Here is a 13,751-nt window from a genome sequence, read left to right on the forward strand (position 1 = left end):
GGTATCAATTCTGTTCAGAATTTTAAAGAAACGAGATTTTTATTTTGGCGTTCTTGGCGAGTATAAGCTAGCTGACTTGAGCTGTGGTCCATTGTGAGTCATTAGAAACATGTGGAATTTCGTTTGGCCTTGTCTGTAGTCTTATACTGGGATGTACTGCACTTGGTTTTAAATTTTTCACATATAAAGGAGGAAATAACTAATGAAAGGGAGTTTCAGGACCAATAGAAGTGATCATTTAAGTGGTTGCCTGAGGTGGCAAGATTCTCAGGTGAGCATCAACAGAAACCCACCCCACGCTGGCCTCGGCTCTGAATCCATCCCTCCTACCTCTGCCGATGTCTGACCTCCTTAAGGGTTGGCGTGGGAGATACTGAAAATCACTTGGCTCTGATTCTAGGAAATACCAGTCATCAACTCTTAAAACATGCCAAAAATAGACATAGAACTGTATGTTTATGTAAAGTGTGAAGGAGTAATTTATGAAAAGGTAATTATGGCTTCTGTTACCTTCCCAAATCTGGTTCTTGACGCTTCGACATTGCATCCAGGTAAATCATGTGCAAGATGTAATTCAACTGTTTTTAGATTCTGCTGGTGTTTTCACCTATTTAGATTTTCACCTGAGGCTCTCGGAAGATGATTTCAGAGATAACGAGAGTCATAAAAAATGCAAAATATGCTTCCATAGATGGTTTGTGCATTATTAAAAATTTGTTTTGCATATTTTAAAGCCCAAATAGTACTGATAGTCTGTAAGGAAGATAAGGTGGATTGAGTGAGAGTACTTATTAAGCTGAAACTAAAACACTCTTGGTTTAGATTTCCCTTTTACATACACTGGTTGACCTGTGTATATTTGTACTCATTTAAAACATCCTCAAAAAGGGCTCTTTGACAGGTAGCCTCTGAACATTGGTTCTTCGTAGTCTCTGCTACAAAGTGGAGGACGTGGCAAAGGAATAGACCAGAAATTCCCAAAGGGGCGGCGAGTAAGCTTAGGTTGAGAGTAAAAGGTTTTCAGGAGGAAAAAAGATAGTGACAGAAACTGATTTTGCATCATCCCCCTTCTAAAAAGAGGCTACTGTACAACCCAGCTCATTGTATCACCTACAGCTTTATGGCTCACAGAAAGGCTTGCTCCTACAGAGACCTTGGGAATGGAGAGCTGTCCACTTGAGGACAGTTTCCCTGTCTATAAATGGTCCATCTGTTATATGGCATTTGGTCCCCTTGGCCCTCCAGTTACCCTCAGAACCTGTCACTTGTACAAGAGAGATATTACTCAAGCTTTGGTTTGGTAATCTGTTTTCACTTAAATGTCTGGGGTTTTTTTTTTTTAATCTTTACCAAAAAGCATGTTTCCTGATTTTAAGAGTTTTAATTCTTAAGTTCATCAATTCATGAATTACTAAGATGTAAACTTAAATGCAAAGCTCTTAAACATGAATAGAGAACATACAAAATACAGAGAATTCTCTTGCATTCATGCAGAATTCCATGCTGGTCAGAAACAGATGCAATTGTATAAAATACACATCTCCCAACCCAGGTCTGTACATTGTCCTCCAAAAGGGATTGTTTTTGCTCATTCATGGTGGAGACGAAGTGTTTCTCAAACTTTCCTCCATCCATACGTGATTGCAGGTTTATAGACACCAAAACTGAGAAAAGTGGCTTCTTTTATGTCTTACAAAGATGAGTGATGGCTATGAGAAGTAAGTAGTTATTGTTACTCATTCGTTGTCTGGAAGATTTGCAAGTGGTATACACCATCTGGGGAATGAGAAATTGGGTCAAAAACCTAAAAGAAATTTCTCAGAGAAGGTGATTTCTTGGCACAAAACATTATCAGCTAAACTATAGAACTAAGAAAGTGTGCTACCTTCTTCTTATTATTCTGGAATTTACCCTGAGCTGCAGTGATTTTTCGCCTTGCACATCAGGGTCTGCCTTCATGTGCCTCACTGAGAGCTACTTCCCCAGTTAAGCCAGTTGCTTCCTGAGCCAAGGAGAGAGCATCAGACCAACCTGTTATCATAACTCGCTGGAGTTACACTGGATGAGACATCCTTCTTTGCATTTGCACAGCAGTCAGAAATCCCTGAAATGCTCCCTTTAAATGCAGTTTTAGAATGTTGCCAGCTGCTTCCTGACTTCCACGTCTTTATTTTGACGGCACGTTTCACAGGCTGCATTTGTCAGTCACTGGGTTTAGATGTCATTTTGGTATGTTTTCTTCTTTGGTTATTGACACTGAAGATTTTTACATCCATGGTTTATTCCCAGTTTCCATTTTAACTGGGATTGCAAATACATTATGGAGTGAGCCACTGGGTAGATCAACATTTTCACCAGCCCTTTCATTACTAGCATCATTTGGCACTGTACAGTTGTTTAAAAGAAACAGAGTGGCCACTGGTGGCCTAGAGAAACAAAATCAGCAGTCCATCTTTCTCTCAGTCTGACTCGGTGACTCCCAAGCATTAGATCTGCAACCCCATGATCACGGGTACGAGAAAAGCCTTGTGTGGGGTAGGGATATACGTTGTACTGAGGCTGTACGTGTGAAATGGGATTTTATCTGTATGAGGTCTGTCTCCTACTTGTTCAGGGCCTTAATCCCTTCTGCGATTTAGCAGTTCCCTAGACTTAGGTACTAAAAGCAAGCTTTTTTTTTTAATCACTCTTTTTGTAACACCTATCCTGTAGAATTATAAATGGTTCCTGCAGCCATCCCACAGAGCTTCCAAGTAAGGGTAATAGGTAAGTACTCATTTCAAATTTCCACTCTCTATAGAAGGTTGAATAGAAGAAACTAACACTTAAAACTGGGAGTTAGTTTCTCATTAGTACATTTGCATGGCATTGATTGTTGGGTAAAATTAAGAATTATTTTGTCTTCACATAAGTGTTCTCAAAGCCCATGGTTGCAGTGTTTTCCTCTTCTGCACGCCAGGAGTAAGAGAAGGACTGTGTATGCAGAGCTGTGGGGAATGGCCGTAGGGAAATTAATTTCTAAATATTTGCCTAAGAGTGATTGTGGACTCTTCCTTGGAGGTCTTTAAAAATAGGGTAGAACCTCCTTGTTTGGACTGGTCTTAGGGCAAAGGAAAAGGAATGGATTAGCAGGCCCCTTGAAGTCCCCAACAGCTCTAGAGGTTTGTATGTGGCCCATGTCAGTGACAGATGGAACAGTGAGTTCGACAGCTGTCGCGTCTGCCGTTCCCAGGCTGTGCCCTCTTTCATGTGGTGGCTCTCTGGGAGCACTGTCCTGAATAGTCTGCAAGAGAAAAAAGAGTCTGAACTTGTAAACCTAACTTGGGTGGCTTATTACCTACTGCTGCATATTTTTTTTAAGATCCAATGATCAAAAAATGTTGCACTTTGCTCAGAATTCCAAAAGAGAAAACAAAAAACCACTCTCTAGTTTCTGAAGGCATTTTCAAACTTTTGTATATTCTGAAGGGACTTTGTTTAGGTGGTATTGCCTAATGCTACTTTTAAGAATCCTTCTAAGACGCCATGGGTGGAAGGCAAGAAAGATCAGGTAGGTGAGGAGGGGTCTGGAGGAAGTGGGGTCTGATTTATCACGACAGGACCGGCGAGGCTGGGAGCCAATCGGCGCCTTTCGTCCTTTGCCCCAGCTGTCGTCCCTGAGGCTCCTGGGGGCGAGATTGCCAGCTGATTGCTAGGAGCCCCCTACAAAAGGGTTGGTCTAAGTTGAAGAATACATTTAAAGAGTGACTAAGGATTTTTTTTTAATTCCTCCCTTTTTTGGGTCACTTTTGTTTACATCTGATTATATCTCCAAGAAGTGGTTTGGATACCCTCTCGAGAGGCATTCTTCACAAAAAAAGAAGGAAAAAATCCCTGAAATCCCAAAGACTCTCTCGCCCTCCACTGTAGCATTTATGTAAGAGTGTGATGAACTAAATTCACTGGACTGTAGTTTAAACTTAAAAAAAAAAAAGCAGAAAGACTAATGTGTTTTATGGTGGCGTGTTTTATGCGAGTGACTCATTGGTAGAAGTATATGGGCCCTTTTAAAGTGCAGTCTGATCTCGTGGGGGACAGCACTTAAGTTCTCCAAGTATAGACACTGTGTTTAGGACAGATTATTTTGTTTGTACCTCCGTGCCAATCTCAACCATGTCCACATTGGGTGCTTGTGTTCGAGTAATACCTGATCCATCCAAAAACAGTACCAAAAATTGTTGTTAAAAACATATCATGTTTTAATAGCAAACCATGGATACTTTTACTGCCTTTTATTCATTGCCGGTCGTACTTTATTAGAAGGAAAGGTAAACAAATGTGTTTTGCAGAAAATATGTAGTGTAAGTCGGCTCCGGTAGCAGTTAGGTTATTATTTTTTAACTAGATGATGGAGCATTTACACACTTAGTTTATTAGTGACCTTCCCATAAAAATTTTTAGGAACACAGGGCCAAACAGAGGTCATAAGTTTATCCAGGCTGGCCCTCGGGAGCATGGCCTTGGTGACATCAGACAGCTGAGGAGAAGCCAAGACACCTTCCCTACACCCTCAGGCTCCAAGTTGCCTTGGCTGGACCTCCAGCTGCAGTATTTTATTCCCCTCGGAAAGACTTACAGATGAAATTTGGAAAGTCACCTGTGTTAGGAGGGATAAATTTTTACTTTTGAAAAATACAGTTTCTAGCCCCGGCTGGTGTGGTTCAGTGGATTGAGTGCTGGGCTGCAAACCAAAGGGTCATGGGTTCAATTCCAGGTCAGGTTACATGCCTGTGTTGTGGGCCAGGTCCCCAGTAGGGGGCACATGAGAGGCAACCACACATTGATGTTTCCCTCTCTTTCTCCCACCCTTCCCTCTAAAAAATAAATAAAATCTTTATATATATGTAGTTTCTATATGTTAGAAATACTTGTGCTCTGGCTTCTTTTTTACCTTTATTTTAAATCTACTTCTTTGAGGTATGATTGACATACAAAAAAAGGTGTACCTATTTAATACATATACCTTAGCAGTTTTGCAGATAAATATACATCTGGGAAAGAGTTGCCAAAACTATGTCATAAGCATACATACCTGTCACCTCCAAAAGTTTCTTCTATACTTTATTATTATTACTATTATTATCCTTTTCTGGTGAGAAGAACACTTCTTACCAGAAAGATCTACCCCCTTAGCAAACTTGCAAGTACACAATACAGCATTGTCCACTATCGGCACCATGCCGTACAGTGGATTGCACAACTCTGGCTTCTTGTATAGAGTTGTTTCAGACCTTCGTTTAATACATTTTCATTTGTATTAGCTGATTATGATGTAAATGACCTTGTGCTGGCTGTAGAGTAAGCGGGATCTGTACAAGACAGCCCCTAGCCTCCAGGAGGGGTCTAGGGAGAGGGTTGGGCAAGACAGAAGACAAAATGCTTTCCTGTCCCAGAAATGTTAGTGTCACCATTTTATCTGCCTTATTTGTGTTGTGATGGAAGAAGCTTTTTATGCTTTTCAAGTTACAATTATCTGCCTCTAGTTTTCACCAGAACAGCACTGAAGATCTTTATAAAACTAAATGCCCCTAAGGAAGGAAAGATTACTGCCACTTGGGGGAGCCACTCCCGAGGGGACCTGCAAGGATGGAGAAGGGAGCGTCTCAGGTGCTGTGAGTCTGGGACCCGGGGAGCCAGGTGCAGAGGAAGAATGGGCAGGAGACTATGAGGCTGGGGCTGGAACACTCCTTCCGTCTCTGACTGGCTGTGTAATCTTGGGTCATGGACTTGCCCTATCCAAGCTCTGGTTTCCTAACCCATGTACCAGAATGTTTCCTCCCAGGGCCATCTTTAGTTCTGAACAGGATAAGGATAAGGTAAGGAAAGTTCCCAGCGCATGGAAGACAGCTCCCCAAGCAGCTACAATATTGGATCCGAGGGCAAGACATGAAAAGCCCAAACCTGTAGCTCAAACCAAGGGCATTCATTCCCTTCTCAGGACCATGAATGAGCCTTCCTAAATTCCGTCTATCCTCATTCCTTCTTTGCCAACGGCTGTCATTAGATGTCCCTGATGAAGCAGGCCCCTCCCCCTCCTAAATTTCTGCAGCCCAGATGAGAATATGACTTCCTGTTGCTTTTCTGGTAATAATACCATCATGTGTTTATGTAGGACGTTATATTTATATACATGTTCGTTTGATCCTCGCAGATCACTATAAAAGGGATTATTACGAGTTCTTTACCAGCAAGCAACCAAAGCCTCCCTCCTGAGGCAAATAATTTTTCAACACTCATCACATCAAAACTCTGTAAATCCAATCAACGGACTCTCATTTCCTTTCCTGAGTTCTACAGGCTAAAATTCTGGCCTTTTTTCTTGGGCCATTTGTATTATATTACAAAATCTGCCGTACACTATCTGCGGATTTAGGTCTTCAAAGCCTCCTTTGAACTCTCAGCCTTTACCTTGTTTCTTTCTGTACTTGCCTTAAATTCTTTGCTACTTCTTCACCTCTTTGCCAGCCTCTCTGCACCTCCCCCGACAAGGTTTTCTGTACATCTTAGATACTCTGCTTTCTTTGCCTTTTCCTGTCTTAAATTCCTACACATTTCTTTTCTGCATCTGCAGAGAGGGCCATTTCCTCGGTGGCTGTGTCTCCCTTTCCTTTCTCCACATCTTGCCTGTCAACCCACGTGTCCCTTTCTGCCCTCCTTCACTATCCCACTAAGCCTCACCCCACAAGAAAATCACAGGCTTTCTTTTCCTTCTGGAGGCCTCCGGGTCTTGTTCCTGAATGACTCAGGATGGGTGTCCTCAGTCTGTGTGTCTATCCCTCTGCCCCACAAACCCAAGCCTACCCAGGTACGACTCGCCTGGGAGCTTTTCCCAGATGTGGCCTTTGTCGCGGTGTCCCCAGGCTCGCCACTTCTCCATGCCCCTCTGTGCCAGTCTGGATCACTCATCAAACAGAGGACATTGGGGTGCCCACGGCCCACTGCTCTTTCCCCACTTCACACGAACACGGAGGACATGTGCACGAATCCATGGCCAGCCTTGGGTCTACATGGAAAAGTGCCCAGCCATTGACTGGCCCCGATTTCCCGAGTTCTCTCGATGTTTCTGAACTACCTCCCAAGGAACAGGATTCTGTAAGCATCTCATTGGAATTTTGTCTTCTAAAAATATCTCCAATCTTTATTCAAATGTGTATTCAATCTATGTAGTTAGAAAAGCAGCATTTTATCTGCTTCATATATGGGGTCTCAAGATGTTACTTACAAAAGAAAAAGGTTCTTCAGTTAAAAGAGGGCTTGGAATCCACCGCCCGTGGGCAGACACCCCAAGTTCTTTCCCACGGTGCCCGAAACCGTGAGCCCATCAACACTGTCTTTCCATCGGTCTCCCAGGAGTTTACAAAAACATCCCGATTTTGCAAAGACAAGCAGCAAATCTAAAAGTCACCTTTAATCTGACCACCCACCAAAATCAACTGTTTATTCTTTTTCAGCCTTGTTTTTGTGAATTCATCCTTTTTTTACACAGTGTGGTACTGGCCTACCAGCACAGCCTGGTGCGACGAGGTCTCTTATCAAGTCTTTATGTCAGAAATTACATTTTCTACAGTCTTTTTGCTACACTGGAGACTGTCTTGCCTTTTCCCACTTTTCAATTAGTTCTAATGAATCCTAAATGATAGTGTTTAAGCCAACTTCTAATGCCTCTTCTTTCCACTCTTTCATTGCGGAGGAGAATGACGAGGCTTTTGCAGCAGTTATAAACAAAGGCTCCTATAATGTTTCATTGATAACGGTCCAAAAGAGACCCAGTGTCTCCATTGATCTGAAATTCACTTCAAATTCCTTGACCCCAGGGATTAAACCCACAGTAAATATGTGTGTTATTGTTGGGTCGCAGATGCCCTTCATATATAGATAGTGGTGGGTACCATCGATGGAGCATTTACCATTAGTAAGTACCCTCTTTCATTCTTCATACACATTACCTCAGTTTCATTATCATCCCAAATTGTTGAGGCGGGTATACTGTTCCCCTCGTGTCATACAACGAAGGGAGGCTCCGAGTGGCTACCTGACTTGCTCTGTACAAGTGCTAGTGGCGAGGCTGAGACTAATTTGGTTTGTGGTGTTGTCAGAGCGTGAACTCCTAGCAGTGATGCAACACCTGCCCCTTCTGTGTGCACACCTGCTTCTGTTCCTACTTTTTATTCTCCTGCCCCTTCTTGTTCATCTTTAACACATTCCTTTCTCTTTCCCCAAGGCTTCCAGCCTGCCAACTCCCCTTTACTGGAGACAGCGATGGGGGGGGGCGGATTCTGGCCAAGAGAGCCAGAATATCCCCCCTAACACAGCCACCTAAGACGTTCTCTGGTCCTGGCATATTCTGAATGAAGTGGACTCATGCATCCCTCTCCCCATTGTTCTGCCACACCTGGCCTGACCCTTGACCTTGGCCTCAGCCTCCCCAGCTTGTACTTCAGGTTTTTTATTTCCCCTCTAAGCCAATGAGGCTGGCCTAGCAAAAGAGAGGAATCGGAATCGTTGTAGCTACTGCTGAAATGAAGTGATTTCTGCAGGCTCCTGGACAGAGACAGAGCAAGATCCTGGTGTCTTCACTCTCTCAAATTATGTACAGTGATACCTTGAGACAGTATTTCGATACTAATTTCTTATTAATAGATTATATTCATTCAGCACTTAATGTGTCCAGATGCTAGCATAGTGCTTTCATGCATAATATCTTTTGATCCTGTAATAATTCAATAGCAAAAGTGCTATTATCCCGCTCTTACAGCGAGAGAGGTGACTCAGAGAAGTCCGGTAACTGGGGTAAGGTCACACAGTAGGTGGAGCAAGGATCCAAATCGTAGCCACTGACGGACACTTCTTCCTCCCTGCCCACTCCCTCTTTTTCCCAAAGGTTATCCCTGTTGATTATGCAAACATTTCAACTCTAATTTTTGTAAAATTTGCCTTGGTCAATAATACTAAATCTGGAGTGCTTTTTTTAACCTCTTACAATGCCCCTCGTTCTAACATGTCCAGCTGTGAAACCTAACGGGAATAGTACATAGTCTGTGGCCTTCTGGGAATAAGGCTGTTCCCGTGTCGGAGGAGGGTGTTTGAAGCTGCCCGACTCAGGCCATATCTATCGAGCTATTCGTGAGAAGTAGTTCTGCATTTAGATTTGAGAACCGACTACTGAAAACAAAATTTATTACATTAACAAGTCTATTATTAGTCTCATTCTTTTAAATTGAACTTAATTTTTTTATACTTGATATTTAGGTTAAGCTCTGTTGCAAACCTCAAAGGAAACCATCCATACTATTTGATTATCCTGTAATACACCTTTCCAGGAGCTTTATACATTCTCTAGCCAGTGCTTCTCAAACCGTACCATGCATTGCCTGGGATTCTTGTTAACATGCAGATTCGGGTTTAGGAGGTCCAGTCTGGGGCTCCGGAGTCTGCGGGTAACAAAGATTAAGACAACGCGCTGGCCCAGCTGCTCTCATCCACTTGGTATTCAAGAAAGAAATTCACATTCCAAACTCATGCTTTACAAATGCTGTTTACTAAATAAGCCAGAAGTCAAATGGCTGAGAGAAACAACCCCTGTCCTTCGGCTTCATAGCAGTCTGGTTTGCTTGGAGTTCTCTGAGCTTGACTTTCTTTCCAGTTTACATTAGTGCAAGCAGGTAAACTCACCAGCTTCCTCTCCCTGCTTCTTTCTGAGCTGAGTCATTCATCTGCTACTAGTGTGATGTGGGTGGGCATGGCCTGAACTAGCCCCTATGTCCTGCTTCTAGGACCTGCAGTGTATTTTCCTGGAAAACATTTTCTCAATCTCCATTGTTACAAGGTCTCTGTGAGGAGGCGCAGGGGGCAGGGACGAGGATTTGGAGGCCCAGGATGAAAGATCAGCTTGGTCTGGCCTGTGTGCACTTATCTGATAAAGTAAAACAGTTTGCCTCCCTCCCACCCTGACTCCGCCTACCCTGAGCCTTGGCCTTGTCTGGAATAGACTCCTGGATGGCAGTTGTGGATGCTCAGAGCACAAAGGGTTTCTTGTTTGCCCAAGGATCTATCAGTGTTTAAATAGAAACAGCGGAAATGCAGGCACACGGTATCAGCAGCTTATCCGGACCCATGGTTTTCCAGGTACATTGCTAGTCCCTTGAGTTTACCCAGCTCCATCAGCACTGCGCTAAAAATTGCAAGGCCAGGCTGTACTGTGCTGAGATAGGGCAGGGAGAACAAGCCAGTTATTGAGGGTAGGGGTGTGTGGGTCCTTGAGATCTTATTTGCATTCTGTCCATGTAGAGACTAAAGCTGTGGTGGCCTATGTATTAAGAGGCACCCAGAGAGCCCTGGCCAGGTGGCTCAATTAATTGGAGCATCATCCCATGCACCAAAGGGTTACAGGCTCTATTGCTGGTAGGGCACGTGCCTGGATTATGGGTTCGATTCCCCTATCAGGCACATAACATATGTGACACAATTGGTCCATACTTCTCTCACATCAGTGTTTCTCTTTTTCTCTCCCTTTCTCTCTCTAAAATCAATAAAAACATATCCTCAGGTGAGGAGTTAAAAAAGAAAAAAAAGAAGAGGTGCCCAGAGAGGACCAAAGTCTGGTTTAGGAATGCATCCAGAAGGTGGACCGACTCCAGGCCTTTCTAGGGTGGAAGTAGGTGGAGGTACCTCTCCATACCCTGGCTCTCCATCTTAGCCAACCAGGTCTGTAGTCAGCTCAGGAAGTGGTGAAAGGAGGTGTCAAGTGTGAACAGCTTAAAACTGTATGCAATTTTGGCATTTGCAAGCGTGTCTGCACACATATTTCTCTGGGAGGGGATCCAGGACCCACAGGGCTAAATGCTCCTGTACTATTTGGGCTGCATCCTCTTGGAAGGAAACGTTCAAGACAGATAGATGGGTAGCCTGCTTTAAAATGAGTCTTCTGTTTATAATCATCACTCCCACTGCCTAAGCACTTGCTCTCAGCCAGATGCTGTGCAAAGCACTTTATGAGGATTGCCTCGTTTAATTCTCAGAACTATCTTATGAAATAGGAATTCTTATTTCTATTTTACAGATGAAGAAACTGAGGCTTAAAGAGTTGCGATTTGTCCAAGGTCACAGAACTAAGTAAACAATAGAGCTATAGCACCTGAACCTGGGCTTTCTGATTCTGTAGCTATTAGCAGCATGGAAGATTTGTCTCTATGTTTTAACATACTTGTTCGAGCTTCTCATATACATTGGCTAATTTGTTTAACTGGCACAGAATTACCCCAAACTTTAGCCATCTAAAAATTAGCTTCATGAATTTCACCCCATTTATATACTGCCAATATTATTAAATTACTATTTAATTAAATTTTTATTATTAAATGCTATTAAATTTGTTATTAGTTAGCCTCATCATAAACAACCATTAACGTGCCAGTTTCATTTTTCTTGAATTCCCACTGACATAACTATATTACCATTCAAATGAAAAATGGTATTTCCCTCTAACATCATTTATGGTACCATCAACGCATGCTACCACACTTCGAGCAATTCTGATACAAGTTGTGAAGTCTGTATGTCCATGCGGCAGCAGAACTGTGGGCGCACTAAACGGCCTTTACACTCCCAGCCCCACGCAACCTTTCCTGTTCCGGCCCCACCACCTCATGGAGTGTGATGCTGGGAGGCAGGGCGGTGGCTGGGCTGACTCCAGAGAAGGCGCTCTGGGTGGAAGCCATGCTCTGTATCTTTTGGGGCCTGTTTTCACTGCTCTAATGAGACAGTGGTGCCAAGAAAAAGAATATTACTTCCCTGGCTGGTGTAGCTCAGTGGATTGAACACCGGCCATCAAAGCAAAGGGTAGTCAGTTTGATTCCCAGTCAGGGTACATGCCTGGGTTGCAGGCCAGGTCCCCAGTATAGAATGCGCAAGAGGCAACAACACATTAATGTGTCTCTTCCTCTCTCCTTCCCTTCCTGTCTCTCTAAAAACAAACAAACAAATCTTAAAAAGACACTATAAAACAAAACTTGCTTTGAGGGGTTGAAGGACTCCCAGGACTAGGGCAGGAACCTGTACTCCATTGCTGTGTGCTCCTGCTAAGGAGAATTGCTGGGATCCTGGGTGAGGGAAGAAACAGCCTGGCCTGGGGCAGAATTTGGGTGGTTAAGGGGTCCCAGCCTAAACTGAAAGAGGCCTCTGACGAAATTCCATTTGTTCCCATTTCTGTTCTAACAAAATGTCTCTCCCTAAGTTCCATCCCCTCTGGGACAGAAATTAAAGGGAAATTTGAAGGCCTATGGTCTGAAATTGTGTGGGCATCTGACCTACACCGCTGCATCTTACAAACAGCCAAGAAGGATTCCTAATTTCCTGACTTTGCTGTTTCACCAAAACTGTGCTCAGACCCTCAGTAGCTGAGCAACCTCATCCCCTCTCCCCCCAGTAAAGTTTCATTTTACAGGTTAAATTTCCCAGTCTTGGGCCTTTAGCAACTAAAAAAAAAAAAAGATTCTGTGTTTCTTTTTTTCAGATCCTCATCTGAGGATATGTTTATTGATTTTAGAGAGAGGAAGGTAAGAGGGAGAAAGAGAGAAACATTGGTATGAGAAACATCACTGGGCTGTGCCCCATACTTCCCAACCAGGGATCGAACCCTCAACCTAGGGATGTGCCCTGACCAGGAATTGAACCTGCAACCTCTTAGTGTACAGAATGATGCTCTGACCAATTGAACCACAGGATGGGCCAGGCCTTTAGCAACTTTGTAATGTGGCAGTCCGCTAGCCTGCAAGTGGGACAAAATGGCAGTCTACACCTGTGGACAGGGGTGGGGTGGGGGGTGAGTTTGCCTTCTCTCAGCAGCCTGGGGAAATCAGCGAGTGGGAAAGGTTCTTTTTGAGGACTGCCTGGTCCTGGCTCTCTGACTAGGCCCCCCTGCAGCGGAAAGTGGTATTTTCTGCCCCTCACCTGAACTGGTGTCTTGATCATCTCAGACACAGTGATTGCCTGTCCGTGGCGATTCTGGCTGTTACTATTCCAGGACAGTCATGCTTCCTTTCCTTGCGCTTTACTTTATTGCACTTCCCTGATATGGCCTGTTTCATAAATTGAAAACAAGACCTCCGCCAGCAAAAAGATCAACCGCTTTACCGCAAGACTTGCCTTACGGCAAGACATGCTTTACGGCAGTGGCCTGGAACCGAACCTTCTGTGTCTAAGAGGAATTCCTCTACCAAGCTATGAAAAAAAAAAAAAAAAAAAAGTGTGGGGGAAAAAAGTCTACTCTTGGTTTGGCTGGGCTTTTCTCGTTCTGACCGTCCTCAGCCTTGTGGGTCAGCAGTAGCTGGCCAGGGACAGTCCGGGGACTGCAGCAGTTCTGGTCCCGAAAGCAGAATGCTAGCTCTTGGGGGCGCGGCTCCTAGTCTTCCTGTGCTGTGTAGTCCCCACGAACGGCTGGGGACCCACAGGTACGGCGCTCTTACAGTTGTCTGTCGCCAGCTTTCAAGTTCACACCCCACTCGCCAGTGCCGCCCCTCCTCCCACCGGGAGCCGCGCTCGCGCTCGGGTTTACAGAAACACCAGGCGCAGATGGAATGCTGCCAGTTGCAGGAGATTCCGAGAGAGATAAAAAGCACATCTTTGACCACTTCTTTACCAAACAGACCCGAGATGTGTAATTAAAGGCCCCGGGACTCTGCTGGAAATAGGTTTAAACTTGAGGTAATCCCTTC

This window comes from Phyllostomus discolor, chromosome 13, assembly GCF_004126475.2.
Source record: "Phyllostomus discolor isolate MPI-MPIP mPhyDis1 chromosome 13, mPhyDis1.pri.v3, whole genome shotgun sequence".
NCBI classification, from domain to species: Eukaryota; Metazoa; Chordata; class Mammalia; order Chiroptera; family Phyllostomidae; genus Phyllostomus; species Phyllostomus discolor.